The sequence below is a fragment of the Orcinus orca genome, chromosome 2, assembly GCF_937001465.1.
Source record: "Orcinus orca chromosome 2, mOrcOrc1.1, whole genome shotgun sequence".
Lineage (NCBI taxonomy): Eukaryota > Metazoa > Chordata > Mammalia > Artiodactyla > Delphinidae > Orcinus > Orcinus orca.
The window spans coordinates 170,895,908-170,919,406 of NC_064560.1; the positions used below are offsets into that span (position 1 = coordinate 170,895,908).

Sequence of the window (23,499 nt, forward strand, 5' to 3'; positions counted from 1 at the left end):
CGACTGAGCTGTTTTGTGCCAGGCGCCTGCTGTGCATCAGATACTGTGCTGAGTGTTTGGGTTTTTCAAAAAAATTTATCTATTTTTGGCTGCATTGGGTCTTCGTTGCGGTGCATGGGCTTCTCATTGCGGTGGCTTCTCGTGTTGCGGAGCATGGGCTCTAGGTGCGTGGGCTTCAGTAGTTGCGGCATGTGGGCTTCGTAGTTGTAGCTCGTGGGCTCTAGAGCGCGGGCTCAGTAGTTGTGGCACACAGGCTTAGTTACTCCCTGGCATGTGGGATCTTCCTGGACCAGGGCTCGAACCCGTGTCCCCTGCCTTGGCAGGCGGATTCTTAACCACTGCACCACCAGGGAAGTCCCCTGTGCTGAGTGTTGTGCAGATAATTTAGCAGTCCTGTTCTCAAGACGCTGCCAGCTTGTTGGGGAACTCAGGAAGAATAAAAGAAAATGACCAGCAGGAGACTAAGGAAATCATTTCAATGTAGAGTCGTTCTTTCTTATTATGAAAGCATTGCATAAGGCTTTGTGGAAAATTGGGAAACTACAAGAAAGTTTGAAGAAAAAAAGTCATCCACCATTCTATCACCCAGGGGTAACCACCATTGTTTTCATGTTCCCTGTCTTTTAAAAATGGCTTCTAAAAACAAGCAAAACAGAGAGATCTGTCCAGTAAAAGAGGGCTTTCAGGTGCAGTTTGATGGGGAGAAGGAAAAGAGGCCCTGGGAAAAGTGCAGCGTTTCTATCGCTGGGGCTGTGACATGGAGCACAGAAGCCTTAGGGAGGGGTGTTTGGGATTCCTCAGGAAGGAGGCACTGGGAGCAAAACCAGAGCTGCTTTGACCGTAGATTTCTCTCTGAATAGTTTCCGGGTACAAGTGTGGTGGGTTCTGACGGTTTGTAGGGCGGTAGCTGGCATCCCAGATGCTTTTCTCAGGCACTGATTTCACTTTATTCTACGGGAGTAAGGCAGAGCCTGCCCTCCAGGACGGGGTGTGAGGGATGATATACAAATTACATTGTGTCCACTGCTTGCCCAGGGTTTAAGTCTGGGAGAGTTCATAGTAGGAGAATCAAGGAAAGAAACAGTGTTATTTTTCAGGGTCATTTATGTACTAGCACTTGTTTTGATATATTGTCTCATTTAATTTCCATCGCCAATGTTTGAGGAAGGAGTTTTCCTCATTTTTTATAGTTGAGATTTAGAAAATGGAGTCAGAGGCTAAGGTGCTGGCCTGTGTTACACAGTGTTTCATAGTAAGTGGCAGGGGCGCATTACAGGCTTTGGCACTGGAGACCTGGGTTCCATCCTACCAGTGTGACCTCAGGTAATTTCTCAACCTTTCTTACTGTTTAAAAAGGGGACAGTGCTGATGCTTAACTCACAAGGTTATTGTCAAGATGAGATGAGACAATGTATGTAACGTCCTTCTCAGAGGTGGGATTTAGTACCGATAGGTGGGAGCACTTAGGATGGCAGTGGGGTGGCAGCACGCACAGTGCCTGGCACATAATAGATGTCCAGGAGATGCCAATCACCCGTCCTTCCTTCTTAACAAGCCCTCCCAGCTTTTCAGTTTTCCTAGTATCTTTCCCTCGGATTTTTAAAGACCCTGATGGAAAGATACATTTCACTGGCGTTGTAAGGGTGGGTTCTTGGATCTATAAAATCAATTTCATCTGCATTACACAGGAAAATCCCATCTCATCAGTAGTTGTCTTTGAAAGGTCATCCTGAACATTTCCCCCTGGGTATCAGGTGAGGAGAGGTTAGGGGTAGGAAAGCTAAGAGCTCAGATGGAGGAAAGGGGAGTGGACAGAGGAAGGAATCAACTTGGGTATTTTCTCAGCTTAATTTGCTACCTGCCAGCCTCAACAAGGACTGTACTATAGCCAGGTGTGGCTGGGATTTGTAACAGTGAGCTGAGGTTAAGAGGGCAGGACAGGAACTTGTGTGGGACACATTTGGTTCTCCTTGCATACTCATGCTTCTTCATTTACATGTTCAATCAACAAACAGTTTGTTGAAACTGTCCTGTGTTCAGGGCACTCTCAGTCCTTGGGATTCAAAGGGAGCATCTGTTTTCATGAGCGCAAGCCAGGTTGACAGATGAGTAACAGAAAATTACAAGTCAAGTTTTAAGTGCCAGGGTAGAGGGAAGCTGGGGGAGCTTTGTGAAAACATCTTAAAATTATTTTTCTGTGTTTGCTTCTTCTGTTAAACCTTGAAGGCCAGGGCTGTGTCTTTTGTGATTTTGCAATCCCAGAGCCTAATCTGAAATGCATCCCTGGATAAATATGTGTAAGTTCAAAGCTGGCACAGGGATAAAATAGTTTATAAATGGTGTGTTTCAACTATCTGTATATTCGTGGAAATCTCAACCCTATAAATGGAGACATCTGGTAAGTTCTTGACTTATTGGTAGTTCTTTTCTTAGAAGGCAGAAGATGGAAATTGTGACTAACTGATTCATACCGAGAACTTTGGGTGAAAGTGGCTATTTCGTCTTGGGGTTTTGCCATGATGGAAGAGAATCTTTTGGCCTGGATTTTTAGGAAGAGATTTCACAAAGTTCAGAGAACAGATAGTGTACCTCCACGGCCAGCAGAACTATAAAAAGGAGTGTGGTTTCATCCAGATGGGTAGGGAGCTCCAAGAAACAAAAGTTGTGATTGTAGGATTTCAAATCCCGCTGATAAGGAAAAATGAGGCCCGCTTCTGAAGAGCTCATCACAGCTGTTAAAGGCCATTGCAGAAAAAAGGAGATTTTAAAAAATAACAGCTTTATTGATATATAATTCACATATCATATAATTAGCCCATTTAAAGTATACGATTCAATGGTTTTTAGTGTATTATTTACAGCTGTGTGCAACCTTCACCACAATTTTAGAACATTTTCATCACCTCAAAAAGAAACCTCATTCCCTTTAGCTCTCACCCCTCCCGTCCCCCCAGACCTAAGCAACCACTAATCTACTTTGTTTCTACAGATCTGCCTATTTTGCATATTTTATATAAATGGAATCATATATGTGGTCTTTTGTGACTGACTTCTTTCACTTACCATAATGTTTTCAAGGTTCATCCACATTGTAGCATGCATCAGTGCTTTATTTTTATTGCTGAGTAATATTCCATTGTATGGATATATAACACTTTGTTTATCTATCAGTTGATGGACACTTGGGTTGTTTTCACTTTCTGGGTATTAAAAATAATGCTGCTATTCATGTGTAAGCTTTTGTGTGCACATGTGTTTTCATTTCTTTTGGGTCTATACCTAGGAGTGGAATTTCTGGTCATATGGTAACTATGTTTAACCTTTTGAGGAATTGCCTGACTGTTTTCCAAAGTAGCTGTACCCTTTTACATTCCCACCAGCAGTGTAGGAAGGTTCCAGTTTGCCCACAGCCTTGCCAACACTTGTTTCTGTACTGTTTGGCTTTTTTTTTTTTTTTTAAACCCCACATTTGTTTATTTATTTATGGCTGTGTTGGGTCTTCATTTCTGTGCGAGGGCTTTCTCTAGTTGTGGCAAGCGGTGGCCACTCTTCATCGCGGTGCGCGGGCCTCTCAGTGTCGCGGCCTCTCGTTGCAGAGCACAGGCTCCAGATGCGCAGGCTCAGTAGTTGTGGCTCACAGGCCTAGTTGCTCTGCAGCATGTGGGATCTTCCCAGACCAGGGCTCGAACCCTTGTCCCCTGCATTAGCAGGCAGATTCTCAACCACTGCGCCACCAGGGAAGCCCTGTTTGGCTTTTTTATTTTGGTGATCCTAATGGGTATGCAGTGGTATCTCACTGTGGATTTGACTTACATTTCTTTAATAACATGATGTTGAGAATCATTCATGTTTTTATTGGTCATTTGTATATCTTCTTTGGAGAAATGTCTATTCAGATCCTTGGCTCATTTTATAATTGAGTTGTCCTTTTATTATTGAGTTGTAAGAGTTCTTCATATACTCTAGACACACATCTTCTATCAGATATATGATTTGCAAAATTTTTCTCCTATTCTGCGGTCTGTCTTTTTACTTTCATAGGAAGCCAGGTTTTAAGCAGTGTATAAAAGAAAAAAGGGCACATAATAAGCATGAAAACAAAATAGGCTGAATGGCTACAAGTGTTTTAGAAAGGTTATAACTAGGATGATCTGTGGCTTGTAGGAAAAATTTTAAAATTACCACAATGATTTAAAAAAGCTTTTTGGAAGTAGAATACACATCAAATGCACAGATCGTAAAGATACAGGTCAATAAGTTATCAGAAAATGAATACACGTGTGTAACTACTATGCAGGGTCAAGAAAGAGCATTACCAGACCCCCAGAAGCTTTCTCATATGTCTTTGCAATCACTAGCCCTCTTTCTTCCTCAAAGGTAATTGCTCTTTTGACTTCTAACACCAGAGATTGGTTTTTACATATTTTTGAAATTTGTACAAATGACATCATACAGCATGTTTTCATACGTACTGGGTTTCTTTTGCTTAACATGTAAAATTTATCCATATGTTGCTTGTAGCTGTAGTTCATTGCTCTATAGTTTTCAATTATATGAATGTACAACTATATATTCTATTTTTTTATTGAGGTATAGTTGATTTACAAGGTTGTGTTAGTTTCAGGTGTACAGCAAAGTAATTCAGTTATACACACACACACACACACATACATATTCTTTTTCAGATTCTTTTCTAATGTAGGTTATTACACGATATTGAGTATAGTTCCCTGTGCTATGCAGTAGGTCCTTGTTGTTTATCTATTTTATATTTTGTTTATGGTTTCTGTACTTCCAAAAATACATATTGGGATTCCAGTTCCCATAGGGTCCTGGCATTCCTGGTGCTGGGGGCACAAAGGTTAGTGTCAGGTTCACAGTTTAGATGAGCAGCTTGAAGGAAGTATTCTTAGTGCATTTCTTTGCCTATATATATATTTTTAAATTAACTTTTTATTGAAGTATAGTTCATTTATAATGTGTTAGTTTCAGATGTACAGCAAAGTGATTCAGCCATATCTAGCTAGCTAGCTAGATAGGTAGATAAAGATATCTACCTGTATATATGTTCTTTTTCAGATTCTTTTCCATTGTAGGTTATTTCAAGGTAGTGAGTATAGTTCCCTGTGCTATACAGTAGGTTCTTCTTGTTTAATCTATGTTATATACAGTAGTGTATATATGTTAATCCCAAATTTCACCCCCTTTCCCCTTTGGTAACCATAAGTTTATGTCTGTGAGTCTGTTTCTGTTTTGTAAATAAGTTCATTTGTATCATTTTTTTGGATTCCACATATAAGTTATGGCACAAGATATTTGTCTTTCTCTGTCTGACTTACTGCATTTAGTATGATAATCTCTAGGTCCATCCATGTCGCTGCAGATTTTGCACATATTTTTTGAATGGCTCAGTTGTGGGAGAAACAGACTGATAAGCAAGTAATTGCCAGATATAGGCAGAGTGCCTGTAAAGCTGGTTGTGAAATGCTTTGTGACGCTAGGTTGGAGAGTGAGGAAGAAGACTTCTTTGCGGAGGTGGTGTTGCTTCTCACATCTGCACAGACTAAGGGGAAGTGGATAGGTTGGGGAGGGCAGGTAGGTGCTGGGGCTTGGGTGTAAGAACATTTCTACTCTACACAGTAAAATGATCATGGAAAAGCTTCCTAGAAGCGGGAAGGTGTTGCCACTGTTTGGCCTCATAGTGGAAAGCTTTGCGTATCATGCCGAGGAGTTGGGACTTTATCTTACAGGTAGGAGGAGCTCTGGAAGGATTTTAAATATCCAGGAAGCGGAATGGTCAGATTTGCATTTAAAACATGTGCTGATACATAATGTGGAAAATAAAAAATACTAATCTGAACTTAGGGAAACAGGAAATTCTTAGAAGAGTGAAGGTAGGGATTACCTGGACCAGAAGGCCAAGAAAAGTTAACAGATTTTAGAGGGATTTAGGAGAGACTAAAACAGGTCATTCTGTGCTAATCTTGTTTTCTTTTTAAAATAGATTTCAAGAAGGTTCGATAGGTATTAGTCAAGGGACTGCTGTCTTTTGATTTCAACAGAGTGTTTAGTTTAACAAAATGCTGTCCTTATGAAGAAGATGGAAAATACTGAGTGGGTATTTGGTGGGTTTGAAGCTCGTTGAATAAGTAGACTTAAAAAATGGTAGGTTTAGTGGATTTGCATCAGCTGGGAGGGAAGCTTTTCCTCCTGTGCTATTGGACTCTGTACTTGACTTCTGTTAGTTACAACTTTCATCTTTGACTGAAATGGTTTTCTTGTTGACAAATTTACTCGTGAAGTAAAATTAGAAAGGTAAAGTAATGTGGTAGTTGACAGAATCAAGGTTTTAAAGTATGCATGTTCAAAGAAGTGAATTGCTGGGAGGAGGGTAGAAATTTTATCTTTTAATGTTTCAAGCACAATATACATAAGTATATAAACAGATATACAGTGTAAGTACATAGATATATACAGTATATCTGTGGTATTAAAGTTTCATGGAGAATTATTAAGAAAAATGTCTAAAAAGTCTCTTTTGGGAATGATAGTGAAAAAAGATTGAGAAACAACACTGCTTTAAAAAGCACTTGAGGTTTGGAATGGTGAGCAGAATCTTACAGTGATGGATGGGTAGGTGAAAGAGCTTGCAGTTTTTAGAGAATCATTGTTTATAACTTTGATAACATCTGTGCCAAATTAATACAATGCAATCTCTTATTTTACTTTTGGTATTGGGGAGAAAAAGGCAGATACCAAAAAAAAAAAAAATCTTACAGCAAGGTAGAGATACAAGAAAATTTCTACATTTAGGATCAGAAACCAAAGACCTCGCTAGAGGATGGGAATATTTCTTGATTTATATGTTTATGTGAAGGGAGAAAAATTAGAGTTAAGTTTCTTTGTTAATTTTATTTGACCCTAAACTCAGTATAAGTTGAGTCCACAGGGTGGATATGATAAGAGAATAGTTAATGCCAGCCTTATGCTTCATTTGTAAAAAACAGATGTTATGAGTTCAGAGTGTTCTGTTGTACTCCAGACTGGCCAGAACCTAATCTGGAAATGGGAAAAACTTGAGCATCCAGAGGGTGACCAGGAAGATGAGAGGTCTCGAAACCAGGTTGAGAAATGTACGACCAGAACAGCAACTGGCTTATTGCTTAAATATACCATGATGACTGCAAGAATACATGCCATGAATCCACAAACATAATCAAGTTGGGCAAGGCTGTATCATTAATAAATCAATTAAATCAGTGTTTATTGAGTGCCTGTTCTCTGCCAGGCATTGTTTTAGGCATTGGGGACCCAGCACCCAACAAAATGGACAAAATACCTGAACTTGTGGAATTTGTAGTTTAATGAGTGGAGAGAGACAGTAAATAAGATATGCTTGTAAAATAGACCTAGTATGTAAGATAGTGTGTTAGATATTGACAAGTGCTAAAGTAGAAAAGTAAGAGAGGAAGAAGGATATGACATATTGGGGAGTGGTAGAAATTTTAGATAAGAGAAGTCGGGCTAGAGAAGGCCTTATTGGGAAGGTGATTAAAAAGAAAAACTTTAGGGCTTCCCTGGTGGCGCAGTGGTTGAGAGTCCGCCTGCCGATGCAGGGGACACGGGTTCGTGCCCCTGTCCGGGAGGATCCCACATGCCGCGGAGCGGCTGGGTCCGTAAACCATGGCCGCTGAGCCTGCGCGTCCGGAGCCTGTGCTCCGCAACGGGAGAGGCCACAACAGTGAGAGGCCCGCATACCGCAAAAAAAAAAAAAAAAAAAAAGTAACTTTATATATCATAGTATAACAAGCATACAGAAAAGGGCAGAAAGCACAAGTATATGGTGAGATGAATTTTTACAAAGTGAGTACACTGTGTAGTCAATGCTCAGATTAAGAGCAGACTATTATATTATTGGTCCCTCAGAAGGCCTGGTTACCCCTTCCCAGTCAAAGCACTACCCACTGACTCCTAACACCATGGCTTAGGTTTTTTTTGGCCAGTTTCTGAGCTTGATTTTACCGTGATCACGCATAACCTGTTCTTTTGTTTCTGGCTTCTTTCACTCAACATTGTGTTTGTGAGACACATCCATAGCCTTACAGGTGTTTGCAGTTCATTCATTTTGGTTGCTGTAGAGCATTCCATTGGATGATGGTACCACAGTTGTTTCCTGTCTTTGGCTAGTGAATCGTGCTGCCATGAATATTCCCGTATATGTCTTTTGTCAAGACACCTATGGGGGATAGAATTAGGAGTAGAATTGTTGGGTCATGGGGTATGTGTATATTCACTTTCGTAGATACTGAGAAACAGTTTTTCCCAAGTTTATATGTCCATCAGCAGCATAGGAGAGCTCCACATTCTTGACAACACGTGGTATTTCCTGCCATTTAACTTGAGCTGTTCTGGTGGGTGTGTAGAAGTATTCTATTGTGGCTTTAATTTGCATTTCCCTGAAGACTAATGCAGTTGAGGACTTTTTCATGTGTTTATTGGCCATTTTGATATCCCTCTTGGGGCTGATGGAAACAATCTGTGTCTTCCTGTGGTGAGAAGTGGTTGAATAGGGACACATTTTAAGAGTAAGGCTGACAGGTTTTGCTCATGGTCTAGAAGTGGGGTGTGAGAGAGGAGTCGGGAATGCCGTTAGGTTTTATTTATTTATTTTTGCCTGAGCAGCTGGAAGGAGGGGAGTTGGGATGTTGGAGATGCGAAAGGCAAAGAGCTGGAGCAGTGGTACCTAGACTCTGGCATTTTACACATGTAATTATGATCTTTTTTTTTTTTTTTAGCGTTTTGTAAAGAAGGGCCATTTGTATACCAAAAGAATAGGAAGGACATAATTTCAGAATATAGGGCAACCCTTTAAATGAGATAAATTTAGCTTTATGTAAGACTCATGAGCAAGTTGTTTTCCTCATTTCCCTGAGGACCTACAGATGCAGGTATTGTTTTGCAGACCAGCTTTGGGAATCACTGATCTGTGGTATTATGTACGCATCCTTTGATTTTGACACTGTTAATAAATCAGCATTAAACTTGCAGTAAGATTGACTGAAGTTAGAGTCTAAATATGAGAAACCATAAAAAACATCATAGTAGGCCATGTGTCATTTCTAGCCCAGAAAGACTTCATTTCTTAAAAAAAAAAGAGAACAGATGCATCCCAAGGACACATATGGCACATGCGTAGTCATAGTAAAGCTCGGTACTCATCTTAGTAACTTCTTTGCCGATAGGCTCTATGAAATGATTGTTTCAAAGATTTTGTTTTGAAGTAGCCAAGCTCCAAGTTTCCTAGATTTTTTTTTTTTTAAAGCAAATTGATTTGCCTGTCCTTAGGGAATCGTAGAGTTATGTTTTAACTTTTCTGTATTCCCATTCTTCCCACCACCAGTGTTAAAGCTAAGTGCGCTGTAAAGTGTTTGATGAAAGCAGTTCGGGGCAGCGGGAGGGGAAGTGGTCCTGCAGCAACAGAGGTGAAGCAGGCCTCTGTGCCTGTGCCCCAGAGCTAGGTTGGCACGAACTTTAGTAGGCTGTCTCGAATCTCGTGCTTTCCTTTGAATTGAATACCCACTTTCTATCTGGCAGAGCATTGAGACGCCTTGTGAATAGTATCAGTGTCATTAATTGGCTTCAGAAGTGTGTAAGTGATCTTTTATATGAAAGTTGTGCCTTTGAGTATTACCTGAGAAAGATTTTGTGCCGCCTGATATGCAGAGTAATTTGATTATTCAAAGATATCGAATGTGCTTTGTGAGATCCTGCGGCCATCTTAAAGAACAGTATTAGTAACAGTTGATTACATTTCTCCGCTTTGCTAATTGATTTTATGGGACGTAATGTCTTTCTGCGAAGAAGAGAATTTTAACGTGCATAATCACTTCTCACCATTTCCAGTCTGCTTTTGGCGTTAGGTAATAGTGTCATATTTTAGTTAGCTGATGTGTCTGTGGTTTTAACGTGGTTATCTTGCCCTGAGGGATGGGAGAACATAAGTGAAAAGTTCATTGCCGCCTTGTGAATTCAGTTGTGCCTTGGCACAGAGTGCCGATCGCTTTGGCATTCAAACACAGCATTAGATCACCTTGTCTGCAGTTTGGAAATGTTCTCAAAGTGCTACCTAACCCTGCAGGATTCTCCATAAACTTGAGCTGCTATAGGAAGTGTTGTTTATTGTATCTCGTTCTCTACCTTGCCAAGTTACTGTCATCAGACTCTTTATTGATAGAAAATTAGTTAGGCAAAAATCATTTTCTTCTTTTTGTGTGGCAGAGGTGATGAAATTTAGGAAAAAATACATATAAGAAAAGGTTGGAGGTGTTGATTGTGGATTTGAGCCCTGGCTCAAAACAAAGAACTTTTGACTTACAGTGGAATGTTCTGTGGATTACTCGTGTCTTTCAGTCTCAGCTCTGGTATGGGGAAATAACGAAAGGAATATGTGCCACATGAATTGGTCAGGGTTTTTAGTTACAGATACTAAGATCTATTCTAGTTAGTGTAAGCAGAAAGGGATTGATTAAGGCTGCTAGGTAACTCAGAAAATCATCAGGAGAGCTGAAGAAAGAGACTGGGAGTGGTTGGCTGTCAGTACTGCACTGTGGAACGTGCCCTCCCAGGAGCTGCAGCCCCTGCTTGGGTCAGGGTGCTTCAGAGGGGAAGCCAGAGCTGAGATCCCTCTGCTCTTGTCGTTGAGCAAAGTGGATGCTGCACACTCTGCCACCCACCTTGCTTCTTTCCCTGTATAACGCTGCGACTCCATTCTGAAGGAGTCCCGGGTGGTGTGTCTGGTTGGTGGTACTGTTACTGACTTGAGTCCTTGGACTCTTCAGTCAGTAGAAGTTGAAAAGAGGACAGACGAGAAGTTCAGGCAAGGCTTTATTGGGACTCTTGTTGTGAGGGAGCAGAAACAAGTAACAGGTTCCCTTGGTCACTCTCCAAGGAGGGCAGGCTGGTTCCTTAAATGGGGTGAGGGTGGGGGGATGAGGGCAGGGGTGGAGCCGTGGGTGGGGCCAGAGGTGATCTGCCCACCCCTTGTGTGGTGCTGTGTGCGGGGATCATGTGCAGTGTCCTGCTTTTGCTCCCAACACCTCAGAAATGGCAGTTGGTAGCCATTTTGTATCTTATTGTTCATGATTTCCCCAACTGCAGTGTGTGTAGTCATTTTTAGTCCCCTAGTCCCCTATAGTTTCTTTGTATTTTGTTGCTGGAGGAGATGTTTGTCCAGGTGTAAGTATATCCCAGAGGAAGGCAGGAAACGATGCTCCCAGCCTCGGTTTGTTTATTTGCTTTTTAAAATTCTACAGTGAGAAGGTGGGCTTTACACAGTGGGGAACTCTTCATTAAACTGTGGTGAGAATGGACCAAGGATTTTCAGCCCTCCTGAATAAACAGCTGCTCGTTACAGCACCTATTTTTTTAATACATTTATTTATTTATTTTATTTATGGCTGTGTTGGGTCTTCTTTGCTGCGCGCAGGCTTTCTCTAGTTGTGGAGAGCGGGATCTACTCTTTGTTGTGGTACGTGGCTTCTTATTGCGGTGGCTTCTCTTGTTGCGGAGCACGGGCTCTAGGCTCACGGGCTTCAGTAGTTGTGGCTCACGGACTCTAGAGTGCAGGCTCAGTAGTTGTGGCTCATGGGCTTACTTGCTCCGCAGCATGTGGGATCTTCCCAGGCCAGGGCTTGAACCTGTGTTTCCTGCATTGGCAGGCAGATTCTTAATCACTGCACCACCAGGGAAGCCCTACAGTGCCTATTTGAAATAATGTCATAGCAGCTACACTTATGGGTTACAGGTAACTTTTAAGGAAGTCTAGTATTTAAAAACATACTTTAAAAAATTGGGGGTAGTGGTGCATAAAGAATATTTAAAACTCTGGCAGTTTCATGCTTGTGTTACTTTAGAATTTCTATGATAGTCTGGTCTAATAAGAGTATGTAGATAATAAAGTTGGGAGGAGAATATCATCTTTTTGCACATTCTTTTGCCCTTGGTGAGCTAGTCAAGGCCCATTCTTGTGGATCTTTTGATCAGAGAGGGAGAGTGGTGATTTAATGCATGGGTCGATATGAATTGATACTGTTACTAGAGAAGCAAATTAGAGTGTATGGATCTGGTATATAGGGTTTCATATAGCCCTATGTCAAAAAGTATTATACTTTTTGATATAGGGTTATGTACCAGAAGTTTTTTTCTGAAGTGGACTTATCCCTAGAAGGGACTTAGAAATCATTTGGTTCAAACCCTAGTTTTATAGTTGAGAAAATGATGTGATGTGATTTGCTCAAGGTTACAGGGCTGGTTGGTGGTGAGGCCTCCTGATTTCACAGTCCAGTCTTTTCCCATTAAACCCTGTAGAAGAGCAGAGGTTTCACCACAGTGGGAAAAGCTCAGTCAGTGCCTATTGAGTTCCCGTCCTGAGATTTAAGTCCTGACTTGTAGTTGGGCCATCTCAGTGGGGTTGTTGGTTGGATAACACTGGTGCTTTTTTTATGTGTCAAATGAATACTTGGAAATTTCTTCTTGAGGTTTGAGGAGTATGAATCATAGAAGTAAGAATTTTGTTAGAACAACCCTTGTGGGTGTGGAGGGGAACACACAATGAGCATGCCTAATTGAAGATGTAAGTTTCACTTGGTAGAAAAAGCTGCAAAAATGAAGGGGGTTTACACACAGCTCTCTTTTATTTACTCTTCTGTTTGCTCATACACAGAACTTTTTCTCTTAAGGCATGTGTTATTACATGCATAATCAGTACGAGGTAAAAATTACTAGGAAAGTTAAATTTGGTTCACTTCTCACCTCCTTCAAGTCTTGGCTCAGAGCTGTCTTTGTAGTGAGTCTTACCCCGACCCATTCTGTTTAAGAGTGCAACCCATCTTCCCTCCATTCATTCCTGAATCCCCTTATTCTTCCATCCTGGCCTTTTTCTTTTTAACAGCACAGATCCCCTCTAATATTATATGTGTATATCCCATATAATTTGTCTATATATTATGTTTATTGCCTATTATATATCTTCTCCATTAGACTATAGGCTCCACAAAAGCAGACTTTTGTCAGTTTGTTTGTACATTCCCAGCAAGAAGAATAAATAGTGCCTGGTCCATAGTACGTATTCAATATATATATGTTGAATGAATGAAGTTGGCAAAAGCAGCTATTGTGTAGGATTCCTACTAGTAAAATGACAGATTCTCAATCCCAGTGATTATTTTATTTGTGAACTCGTTGGGGATGGCAACATCTTCAGTTGGTATATAAAGAAAATAAATTGTTTTAAGTGTGTGAGTTGTGTTACATACAGTGTTCTGGAACTTCCTTGCTTATCTGGCAATAAACAAGGAGTTTGGACTCAGATGAAAAAAATCATTACATTTTCAGCTTGAATCAGTGGAACAAATTCTTTAGATATTAGAATCTAGATAACTAAATGATAAAAATGCACACAGAGCTTCTCAAATATAGACTTGGACAGTAGCTGGTTTTAAATGTAATTGACTTAAAAGGTTTTCATTTTCAACATTGAGGCCAAAAAAAAAAAAAGGGCAGGTTTCAGAGTCTTGGGGTACTGAGGCAATAGGGGAGGGAAGAGGAGGGAATTAGAAGTCTCTGCAGAGTGGAAGATGCTTCGGTAGAGTCTTCCAGATGTGAAAGTACATTTCTGAACCTTTTTGGAAAAGCTAAAACATGAGACAAGGAGATACATTTCGTGCAGATAAAGTCTAGACTGTTCTGAAATTTTCACTTCGCTATGCTGTGGTAGCCTCCTAGGAAGTTCTAGGACATAATGTAGTTTATAAATGCTCATTTTTATTATTTAAAGAGATATTTGACTTTAGAAATTCAAGGGAAATAAAGATGATGCTTCATATATTAGGAAGATGTTAAGAGACCTAGAAAATACCTTAGAAATCAAGTATTCTGACTTTTTATATAAGCTTAAGCCCAAAGCTTAAATGATTTGCCCAATATCACACAACTAATGAATGGCAGAATTGGTACTATTTTTGTCACAAATTTTCACTGAAGTATGCTTAATAGGAGAGGAGTGTATAAACCTGTCTTTGGAGGTAACCCAGGGAGCAATTATGAATTTGTTTAGAGATTTATATTTTATCTTAAAAATTTATGCAGGTATTTTATCTTATTCAAATTATTTATGTCCTCTTTTTATGTGTGTAGGCTTTTTTTTTTTTTTTTGCAAAAAATGTGCTTATTTGAGGAATCGTCATTTGGAATTTGAGGAAATGAACAGAATGAAAGAGCACCTTATTATCTTAGAAGTGTTAAAAAAAATCAGAGTTTTAAAGAAAACTACAACAGGGAAATAGCTCTACTTGATCTGTTCTGAAGGTAAATATATTGGGGAAACTAATTATAGTGCAGTGAAAATATTTAGAAAATATTTTAAACCTCAACTTGAGAAGATAGCATTGCTATTTTTGTCATTTCAACATTCTGTGTAAATGAAGTAAGATATGATTTGTATCTTTTTGCTAAAGATACTGGTTTGGAAGGGATCAGTTTTAAAAAAGAGAGAGAGATGGTTTGTGTGTATAATTTGTCCATATTTTTTCCTGACCATAAAATTAGACTATACTTATATGGTGAAAGACAATCAACCCCACCCTATCCTTCCCCAGCAGGGAATACTCTGAAGGTTTTTACTTCTTGATCTTTCATGTTAATTGTTTCTTTTGTAACACATGGTTAAATGAGATACTTATTATGCGGTCCGGTAGAGTCATAACTTGATTTTAATATGCTCCAAAATATTGTTTCCACAACTAATTAGAGAGTAGGATGTAAAAGGAAGAGCACTAGACTGGTGGTCAGGAGACTGTGATTTAATCTTATTGGTGAAGTGAGAGTTTCACAGTGATAATGGAGTATTGAGGTCTTTTCCAGCTCTAAGAGCTTATGAATCTGTATTTGCTCGTAATATGCTTAGTGCGTCCAAACACAAATTTTCTAAAATTTAAATGTACAAAGAGTGTATATATTTCATGTTGTTCATTGTCTCCACACAGAAGCTTCCTCAAGATGAATACTTTGGGAGCCAGTGCCCATTGGTTTAGTCTGGGCAGTGGGTTTTCCTATGTGACTCCAGAGGCATCATTATGCAAGCACTTGCTGAATGGTCACTGGTGGCTCATAGCAAGCTCTTCTCTGCTAGTCAGGGTGGATTCTGTGAGCCTCTTGGCAATTTTCAGACCACCTCCTAAGACGAGGAACTTTCAAATTGGGCCTGCAATCTTAAGGAACTGGAACTTGGAGTCTATCTGAATTTTTATTGTCTGGTGTTTGCAGATTTTCCTTTGATTGCAGGTGTCAAGGCCGGGAGGCCCTTGTGCTTGTCTTGCCATGCTAGTATCACCTTGAAGGTGTGCTGTTGTGTGTGGTTTCAGGTGTCTGTGTCACACCAGCTAGTTTACTAGTGCTGGGTGGAGAGGGTATTTCTATACCCTACAGAATTACTGGATTCATATCCCAGTCTGGCAGAGTTATATGTTTAGAAGTTCAAGAATGGTATCTGTTGGCAGGCATGACTTGACAGATAGGGAGTGGCGAAGAAGTGCAGTTATGGTGAAGGTAACCAGGCCAGAGCCCCAGCTCCTCAAATAGCTACTATAGCGTAGTACCCAAGAGAGTCATTTTTCAGAAATCATAGCTCTGAAGTGAGAGATAGCTTTACGGCCCCTGAATTATTTTGTGATTTAGCTCTCATTTTTCACATCTTCTGGATTTGAAGTTTTGAAGAACTTGGCAGTGTGTTCAAATATGGTCTAGACAGAATAAGCCCAAGGTACCCCGTTAAAGACTGAGTTGAGGCTGAAGAAAGCCTTTACGCCTCTTTCATTTCACTAAGGTATGACAGTATTAGAGCAGATGGGAGGCTAGCGTTTGAGCTTAAGTTGTGTGAAAACTTCAGCAGCCAATTGGCTGACTCTTAATGGTAAGTCAGGAAGAACCACCCACGTTTTCCATTTTGGATTTGAGTCACAGAGAACAGGTTTCCTGCAGAAACCATTTGGCTTTAACAAGTGTACGGAAATTTCGTCTTTGATTAAGTTGATGTTTTTATCTTCATTATACATGTGGTTCACATTAATTATTTCCCCTTTTCAATCCATAGGTTCAGTTTCAACTTTGAATCTCTTGTAGGACTGACTGTAAACTAATTTCCCAAGATTTTTGTATAAGAGATAGATGAAAAGGACTGTACTTTCAGGTAAGGATCGAGTTTTACTTTCTCTTAGTAATACACAGCTCCCTTGGCCAAGTTTGGGGTTCCCCTACCCCCTTTCACATGAATAGAAGTATAGGTGAATTTTTTAAAAGATGGCAAATTGAATTCTCCAGACAAGTTTCCACCTGTTCGGGATGACCTAAGAGGTGTCAAAGGACTGGCTACTTAAAACAATTAGAGAAGCAATATGTGATGATGATTGAAACACATGCACATGTTCATTCAAAATGGCTTATAAAACTGTAAGTTTTTTTTAGGGGAAGGAAATCATCTTTCTGATACCTACTACCTTCTGCCTATGATGGATTGATCATTCTGTCATCTGTTTGTCTGTTTTCTGTTTTAAAGCTTAAAGACATGGATGGTTTTAAGATTAATTTTTCTATCTCTGTGGCATCCCGAAGTACTTATAAGAGTTCTGGGCTTGAGAAGATTATAGCAAAAAGATCTGTACTCAAAATAATTTGGATAGGGCTAGTATTTAGAAATGAGTTTTCTCTAGGAAGAAAGGGAACTGTGCAGACCAAAACCAAACCCAAAAGCAAAACCAAACACCCCCCCCCCCGCCGCCCCGCCGCCCCGCCGCCCCAACCCAAATTCGAAGAAACCACATGGCATAGGAAAAATTGTGCTGAGTTAGGATTGCCATAGTGTTTCTGGTTACAAATGAAAGTACATTTCCGAGAAGTAATAAAGTGGATTTTTTAATCAGTTGCCTAATTTTCCTAATTGATTTTGAGATATTGAACCACTTCTAAGTTAATTTTTGTACCTCTTTAGGATGGTTACTTCTCAAGTTTAAAATATGTAAAACTCAGCTTTAAGTTGTTGGCATCGTTTGAAGAGGGACAATGGCAATTGAGTGAATAATGCAAAAATCACTTAGTAATGCATTGTAGGATGGCTCTTGGTGCAGATTTAGTTTCCTAACTATATTACTAGTTAAAGGAATTATTTAGCAAAACATTAACGCGCCGACAAAGAGGCAGCTCAACAGAGAGAAGCTGCCTTGGGATTTATAACTAGCTACAGATGATGTGTGGGCATAATTTCTTTCCAGTGCATCCTGGGATCAGCCTTACGCAGACCTTTGTAGTAACTTCTTAACTAATTTCCCTGCACCATTCTTTGTAAAGTTGGATCCCATTACTTTCTGCTTGAACACTTTAGGGCCTCCCTGTTACCTATGGCAGCGGTTCTCAAACTTTTGGTCTCAGACACCTTTTATGCTGTTAAACATTATCAAAGCCCCAAGGGAACTTTTGTTTTGGTTGATTATATCTATCACTATTTATTCCAAATTAAAATGGAGAACAGTTTAAAATGCAAGAATATACAAGCTTACATTCCCTCCGTGCAGAGTGATGACATCATCAAGTCATGCAGCTTCTGGAAAACACTTATGAGAGAATGAGAGTGAAAAAGGCAAACAGCAGCATGGTATTATTCTTAAAAGTTCAATTTATTGAGGTATAACTTATATACAGTGTAGTCCACCCTTTTTAACGTATAGTTCTCTGGGTTTTGACAAAGGTGCATGGCTGTGTAACCACAGTGAAGATAAAGAACATTTCCATCACCCCAAAATGTTCCCCTACCCCTAGCCTCAGCACCCACTGACCTGTTTTCTAGCTCTGTGGTTTTGCTTTTGCTCGGATGTCATGTAAATGGAATTGTACAGTCTGTAACCTTTTGAATCTGGCTTCTTTCATTTAACACAGTGCATTTGAGATTCATCCATGCTGTTGTGTGTATCACTAATTTGTTCCTTTTAATGGCTATCTTACTCCAATGTATGAATATTTATATTCATACATAGACAAACAGATGAATATGTTTGTCTGTTTAACAGTTGGAAGACATTTGAATTTGTTTCTAGTTTTTTGGTGGTGATGTGTCTCAGTATTATTATTAAAATAGTTTTAACCTCACAGATTCCCTGAAAGGGTCTCAAGGATTCCCAGGGTCCTGAGACCTCTCTCCGAGGACCTCTGGCCATCCTGAATCACTTGCCTAGGTGTGATGTGCGCCCTGTCTAGAATGTTGTCAAGATCTAGTTCAAGGGTCTCCTCTGCACTGTCCTTTCTAAGCCCTCTTCCCACCATTACTCCTACACACCTTCATACCCCAAGGCTGGGCTGGTCACCACCACCTGCTTGGCTGTAATTTGAGGACATGGCAACTTCCCAGCTTCTTGAGGATGATGCCTTTCCTCTCCATCCCAGCACGTGCCTGGTACACAAGATGTGCTACCTGTTGGAAGGAATAAATAGCAATCTGTTACATGTGTTAAGGCGTTTTATTGTTTACACGAGGCTTTCCCATATATGATAACTTTCATCCCTCATTTCAACTCTGGGGAAGTACGTAGCATGTGAATTTTTAATTCACTAGTTTTATTTTATTTTATTTATTTTTATTATTTATTTATTTAATTTATTTATTTTTGGCTATGTTGTGTCTTCGTTGCTGCGTGTGGGCTTTCTCTAGTTGCAGCAGGCGGGGGCTACTCTTCGTTGTGGTGCGTGGGTTTCTCATTGCAGTGGCTTCTCTTGTTGCGGAGCACGGGCTCTAGGTGCGCAGGTTCAGTAGTTGTGGCTCGCAGGCTCTAGAGCACAGGCTCAGCAGTTGTGGCGCATGGACTTAGATGCTCCACGGCATGTGGGATCCTCCTGGATCAGGGCTCGAAGCCACGTCCTCTGCATTGGCAGGCGGATTCTTCTTTTTTTTTTTTTAATTTTATTTATTTATTTATCTTTGGCTGTGTTGGGTCTTGGTTTCTGTGCGAGGGCTTTCTCCAGTTGCGGTGAATGGGGGCCGCTCTTCATCGCGGTGCGCGGGCCTCTCACTGTTGCGGCCTCTCTTGTGGAGCACAAGCTCCAGACGCGCAGGCTCAGTAGTTGTGGCTCTCGGGCCCAGTTGCTCCGCGGCATGTGGGATCCTCCCAGACCAGGGCTCGAACCCGTGTCCCCTGCATTGGCAGGCAGATTCTCAACCACTGCGCCACCAGGGAAGCCGCATAGCATGTGATTTTTAATATCTTTCATTTTTATCAGATAATAACATTTAAGTCTTAAGCTCTGGTCTTAACCAAGCTGCAACTTAGAATAACCAGGGGAGCTTTTAATAAAGGTACTAATGCCCTAGACCAATTAAGTCCTCTCTCTGGAGGTTAGGCCTGGGTACTAGTATTTTTTAAAAGTATCACTGTTGAATCTCACCTGCGGCCACAAGAATCATGGTCGAAGGTTTGACTTACTGTGAAGTCTTAGTGGTGGTGTAGTCAAGACTGGAACCCAGGATGACTCCCCACGCTAATGCCTTTACCGCCACACTGAATTTTCATGAGAAGGGAAGCACTACAGCAGTTTAGAGAGCCTCGGTATAGATGTCAGCATTTCAATTTATGGAGGGACTGTAGCACAAGAAACTCAACACTGAATTTAGAGTCAGGAGACCATGTTTCTGTTTTGGCTCTGCATTAACTAACTGTGGAGTAATAAATACTTGAGTCTGTTCTTACTTGTAAAGGAAGGATACTACCTTAAATTCTAGAAGCTATTGTGGGGATCAAATTAGATTATGTGTTAAAGGATTTATTGAAAGGATTACAAAAGCCTTTTGTAAACTATGAAGTGCTGTCTAAAATGTATTTTTACTTGATTTTAGCCTAGTGTATTTATTGGCTAGCTTTCCTGGGGGTTCATAAATTACACAAGTAATGTATAAATAGAGTCTCACTGAAATAGTCAAATAACAGGATTATGCATAGTAAAACCAAGAGGTTACTATTGGTCACATACTTTGAATCCTTGGTGTATGCGTTTAAGTGCATAAATATGTATGTATGTAACGTAAGTTATTTTTTCGGTTGTCTTAACATAGAGTCTTTATATGTTTTTTTTAAAAAAACTTGACATGTCTTAGATCATTCCATATTAGGATATATAAGTCCCTCTTATTCTTTTTATAGCTGCATATTTTTTCATACATTTTCAAGTTGATGGACATTTAGCCTGTTTTCCACAGTTTTACTTTTATAAAAAGAATGCTAATTAACATTCTGATCTCTTATTAAAACATTAGTTTATTCTTATTAAAAGATTTATTCTGTTTTCAAGATACCAGGAGGTGAAGCAGTAAATGATTTATGTATGAAATCTTAGACATCCTCTACTCAAGTCAGAATACAACTAAGAGTTTATAAAAAAAAAAAATCATGGTAAAATACACTAGACCTTGGATAACTTTTTCATATGTTCTTGTATATTTTGTTTTATTTTTGTGGTACTCTTATTTCACTATTTGGATAGACTTTTAAAGACTAGTGTGTGTATTGCTTAAGTTTAACTCTTTTGGGTGTGATTACTACATACTTTCCCTCCAGTAAAAACAATGCAACAACAATGGCCAGTACTTACTTATGTTGGTACTGTCCTGAGAGCTTATTATATCCATGGTCTCACTTCTTTTTCTCAGTAAATGGGTGGTGTTCTCCAGGTAAAGCATATATACATGGAGAATCAGAGGGGTCAACTCACTTGTCCAAGGTTATTTATGGATATAGGATTCAGAGGTCCTGCTTCCAGCTTTGATGTCAGGATTTCGCTGAATCAGAGATGGTACTTTGTATCTATGACGTCGCAGTTTACTTTCTAAATTAGTTATATTTGTATATTTTATTGTTTAATACCAGTAATAATTTAACATATACAGAAATGGTTCATGCTCTGGAGTATCCATTTTGTAGAAAGTATAATAAAAGCAGTCTATTGACGTAACATTATAAAGGCAAATGCTTGCTTATTGAATTTGATATTGATAGTAAGAATGGTGTTTTGGAGTGAAAAAGTCTACTAAATGGGAAAGTGATCTTGAATTCTATTTATTATCCAACAGTGACCTTGATAAAATAATGCTTTTTCCTCACTGGTAAAATAGTTCACTTTATACTTAATCAGCCATCAATCCTGAGAAACATTAGTGTGAATAAGATACACTTGCGAGGACATTTGGCAGTGGTGGTCTAGATGACTTGCGAAATGGAATTCTAGTAATACTTCACTTACCTTGAGTAATAAGGAGAACATTTCCGGAAGGGTTTGTTTATTCATGACAAATGAAAGATTAAAATGATCTCTCTCTATTGATGAAAGTACCAGAAGGCAGCCTTGGGGTTTTTTAAACACACTGAAATACACGTTCTTATAAATTTATTCTAGGCATAATTGAGCATTAATTTAAGGGGCCAGGAGTGGTCATTTCTCAATAGTGATCATTATAAATGGACTTGTAGCAGAGATACAGTTACACATATAGTCTTTGTATACTCTTGTATTACATCTTGCTTGAATGATAAAATGAAACTGAGGTCTACGTGCACAGTCGGAGCCCACTGATGGTGAGTGTTGGCCTTACAGCCTGAAGTCTGTATTTTATTAGGAAATCAGAAAACATGATAAATCACAGTTGAGACATTATCATACTGTCTCATTCCTAGTTTTTAATTTATAAGCCTTTTTCTGAAGGAAATATTTTGGGCCAACACATATTTGGTGATTGACTGAATGAGTGCATTGGCTCACCTTCCTGCGAGGACTTATTCACTAAGAATTAGTCTGGCATCCCAAAGTGGGTTTAGATCACAGGAAGCGATTGGGTGGTAGTGACTTTTGGTTGCTATTGATAATGCAAGTGGATTCAAAGCAATAATCTAATGTAATCTACTCTGAACAATACCTTTAAAAAATGTTCTCAGATTCATTTTTTCCTTCTGTTTCTAGACTTACTAATTTGCTTGGATAGATCCAGAGGCAACATTGTCCTTTATTGCCACCTAGTTGGAGCTGCTTTCTGAGATAACATACTCCACCCTTCAGAGGAATTCATTTCTTTTTCCAAAATTAAGAATTTGTTATTTCTATCCATGTTCTGTATTTAGATTTCCAGCTTTCAGAATTTAAATACTCATGTACATTCTGCCCTAGAGACTAAGAGGCATTATATAAGGATTTCACTCTTTTTTCAATATGTGAACATCACATTCCTTGGCCTAATATTTGTTTTGCATCTGTATTGCAGTGTGATCCTAGCAAGTTCATTCAGGCAGCGGTTGAACTGAGGTTAAGTGTATTATGGTTGTTTGGCAGGATATGTCCGTAAACACATCTCTTTAAATGCAGAATGGCCTGGGATGACTGTAATGTTAAGTTGTATAATCACAGATTACAAACATAGGAATGAGCACATGGGCCGCATATATCTTTAATGAGGAACTGCCCCACAGGATGGAGTCAACTTTAGAAACTATCTGTAGAGTTCCCTTAAGTGTTTTCTTAGACAGTTATATTAATATTATGTATTTAATTAGAATGCTTCTGATTGAGTAGAACTATGAATAGTTTATCAGAGTTTCCAGAGAGTCTCCCACTTAACATCTCAAAGAATGAGTTAAAATGTTACGAGTGTTTTAGACATATATTGTACGTATTTTTCAAAATTTTATCATATTTTCTCCTGTCCGCTTTTTTCCTTCCCCTCCTGGTATTTTTGTGACTTAAAAGCTGTTTTGCAAAAGATACCCTCAGAAGTAATTCACTCTCTAGAGACTGGATGGAGAGGGGTCCTTCTCAAATATTTGTAATGTATCCATTCAGTGCATCTCTGCTATGAATGTCGCTGGTGTTTGGAGGTCTTAAGGAGTATTCAAAAATACTCCAGGTACTGTGGGCAGCTGAAGAACTGAAAGTGGGTAGCAAGGCCTTTTGGGCATATTATATATTTTTTGAGGTTGATATGAGTATATTTGAAAAAAAATTTTTTACTTCCTTAATTACCACTTGCAGTATTTATTAGGAAACTGGATATATTTGATATGGACTCAGTGTTTCTATAGTCTTAACTTTTACTAGATGTTTTTATTGAACTACTTGTTCTTCAGTTTACAAATAGTTTTAATTTTTTGCAGCTGTTTATATACGTTTCTCATCTGTTTTACTCAAACTGATTTTTGTCTGTAAACTTGTTTAGAGAAACCAAATTCAGTTAAAAATATTTCCTTGACAGTGGCCCCAAGGTTGGACACTATAGATTTTTATTTGAAGTGTTTATTTATTTTAATTTAATTTTAACTTTTAGCAAAGCCATAATATGCCTGGTTTAAATAGTAAGTAAAATAGTTAATACTAATACAGCCTTGAAAAGAAAAAATTCTGTGCTCCAACCTTTCTACCTCTCTT

At 39.3% G+C, this 23,499-nt stretch overlaps 1 protein-coding gene across 22 annotated transcripts in view; it reads left to right on the forward strand.

Moving 5' to 3' along the window:
- The window catches only part of SIPA1L1 (signal induced proliferation associated 1 like 1), a 501,925-nt gene that overhangs the window by 141,562 nt on the left and 336,864 nt on the right, over window positions 1-23,499 (forward strand). For all 22 annotated transcript variants that reach the window (XM_033435869.2, XM_033435578.2, XM_033435768.2 and 19 more), the window contains one exon: window positions 16,148-16,243. The gene's annotated coding sequence lies outside the window, so the exon portion shown is untranslated. The remainder of the gene's footprint in view (window positions 1-16,147; window positions 16,244-23,499) is intronic.